A 2,695-nucleotide genomic window follows, 5' to 3' on the forward strand; every position below is an offset into this window, starting at 1 on the left:
TAAGTTGTTAACTTCCTCTCTTTCTGTTCTCTTGAGGAAGGCTTGTAATGCTATAAATTTCCCTCTTAGGACTGCCTTTGCAGTATCCCAGTGGTTCTGATAACTTGCATCTTCATTATCATTATGTTCTAAAAATTTGTTGATTTCCTTCTTGATCTCATCTTTGACCCAACTATCATTCAGCATAAGGTTATTTAGCTTCTATGTTTTTGTACGAGACTGCATACTCCTGTTGTTACTGAGTTCAACTTTTATTCCCTGATGGTCTGAGAAGATGCATGGAATAATTTCTATTCTTTTAAATTTACTGAGGTTAGACTTATGACCTAAGATGTGATCAATTTTGGAGTACGTTCCATGGACTGATGAGAAAAATGTGTGTTCAGTTTTGTTAGGATGAAAAGTTCTGTAGATGTCTATTAGGTCCAAAAGTTGAATAGTTAAATTTAAATCTATAATGTCTTTGCTCAGCTTCTTTTTGGAGGATCTGTCCATCACTGCCAAAGGAGTGTTGAAATCTCTGACTATGATGGAGCTGGGAGAGATCAAGTTGCTCACGCCAGTTAGAGTCTCTTTTATAAATTGAGGTGCATTCTGGTTGGGTGCATAGATATTGATAATTGAGATCTCACCATATTGAGTATTGCCCTTAACAAATATAAAGTGGCCATCTTTATCTTTGGTTACTTTTATTGGTTTGAACCCTATTTTATCTGCAAATAAAATTGCAACACCTGCTTTTTTCTGCTTTCCATTAGCCTTGAATATAGATGACCATCCCTTCACCCTGAGTTTGTATTTGTCTTTTAAAGTAAGGTGAGATTCTTGTATACAACAGATGTCTGGTCTGAGTTTCTGTATCCAATCAGCCAATCTGTGCTTCTTTACAGGACAACTTAAGCCATTCACTTTGATTGAAATTATTGATAAGCCTGGTAAAATTTTGGGCATTGAGTTGCTCGAAAGTCCATTAGACATTTTCAATCCTTTTGCCATTGTGGAAGTTGGAATTTGATCATAAATTTCTGGGTGCCTTTACTTTTGTGCTGGAGGATTGTACTTGTCATTATGGAGGATAAATTTGAGAATTTCCTGGAGAGCTGGTTTAGTTATGGCAAATTTCTTCAACATATGAATGTTGTTAAAGTATTAATTTCTCCATCATAGATGAAACTCAGTTTAGCTGGATGCACGATCCTGGATTGAAAGTTATTTTGTTTTAGGAGATTAAAAGTCGATGACCATCCTCTTCTAGCCTGAAAGGTTTCAGCTGAGAGATCTGTAGTCATACTAATACTCTTCCCCTTATAGGTTATGGTTTTCTTATGTCTGAGTGCTTTCAGAATTTTCTCTTTCATCTTAACTTTGGTGAAGTTAATTATGATGTGTCCGGGGGATGTCTTGTTTGGGTTGAGTTGTGCTGGGGTTCTGAAACGATCTGCTATCTGAATTTCAGAATCTCTTGGCATGTCTGGAAAGTTCTCTTTCATAATTTCATGAAGAAGAGCCTCTGTGTTTTGTGAAGCAACTTCATTGCCTTCTGGGATTCCTATAAGGTGAATATTAGTTTTCTTCAAATTATCCGAGAGCTCTGTGAGAGTGAGATCTGTTTTTGTTCTCCATTTCTTTTGATCTTTGTGCTCCTGGGCTTCTTCAAAAGCTTTGTCTTCAAAATCATAGATCCTTTCTTCTGCCTGTTCCACTCTGTTACGGAGGGATTCCACCATATTTTTCAAATCCTCGAGGGCTGCAACCTCTTGTCTCAGTGTTTCAAAATCTTTGATCATTTTATCTTTGAAATCATTGAATTCTTGAGACATCTTTTGAATAATTTCTTGAGATATCTTTTGAATAATTTCTTGAGAAATCTTTTGAATAATTTCTTGAACTTCTATTTCCTTCCTTTCTTCCATTCTGTTAATCTTATTTGCTATCCACATAGCAAATTGTTTCTTGATGTTGTCTTCAATTCCATCTAAGCCATTTTTCCTTGGGGGAGTTGATCTACTCTGGTTATTGAAGTTGCCAGAGTTTTTCCGCTGATTCCACCCCATGCTGATTTTACCTTGTTTGGAGACCTTATCAGAACCGTTCAGTTGGTGTCTTCTTCTGGTTACCCAGAGAGACAGGCAGAGTGTGTCTGTTGTCTTCTCCCAGTTCTCGGGTGCTGGGGCAACTGGGGTGCAGTCAATGGCAGCAGCCACACGGGAGTGTGCGTAGCTGGATTAGACCTCGTTCAGCCAGCCGGGGTTACTGGGGGGCAGGAGACTGGTAGCAGCTGGATCAGTCCTAGTTCAGCCCTGCCAGGGAAACTAGTGGAACAGGGGAACTGTAGCGGCTAGATCTGTCCTAGTTCATCCCCCTGAAGCAGCCGGGGGATGGGAGGGAATGGCAGCGGTAGTACAGGGCACAAGATTGACCAGATTAGTCCTAGTTCAGCCCCGCCAGAGTAGCTGGGGGGGGCAGAGGACTCCTTCACCGTGACCCGCTGGATGCATGCGGCACTAGCAAGTCGATCTGTGCCCTCTGAGCATGGGAGCCTGGAGCGGGAACTCCTCCACCTCCACCTGTGGGATGCACATGGCTCTAGGAAACCGTTCTGGGCCCTCCCAGAGTGGTAGACTCCTCCACCAGTGCTTACAGGGCGCATGTGGCTCTAGCAAGCAGTTCTGGGCCCACCCAGCACGGGTGCCTG

General features: G+C 41.6%; 1 pseudogene; it reads right to left on the bottom strand.

Moving 5' to 3' along the window:
• The window catches only part of LOC100947204, an 18,536-nt pseudogene extending 16,482 nt beyond the window's left edge, over positions 1 to 2,054 (bottom strand).
• Positions 2,055 to 2,695: the final 641 nt, after the last annotated feature.

The sequence above is a fragment of the Otolemur garnettii genome, unplaced genomic scaffold (genome assembly GCF_000181295.1).
Source record: "Otolemur garnettii isolate 467f Iridium unplaced genomic scaffold, OtoGar3 scaffold00009, whole genome shotgun sequence".
In the NCBI taxonomy this organism is placed as follows: domain Eukaryota; kingdom Metazoa; phylum Chordata; class Mammalia; order Primates; family Galagidae; genus Otolemur; species Otolemur garnettii.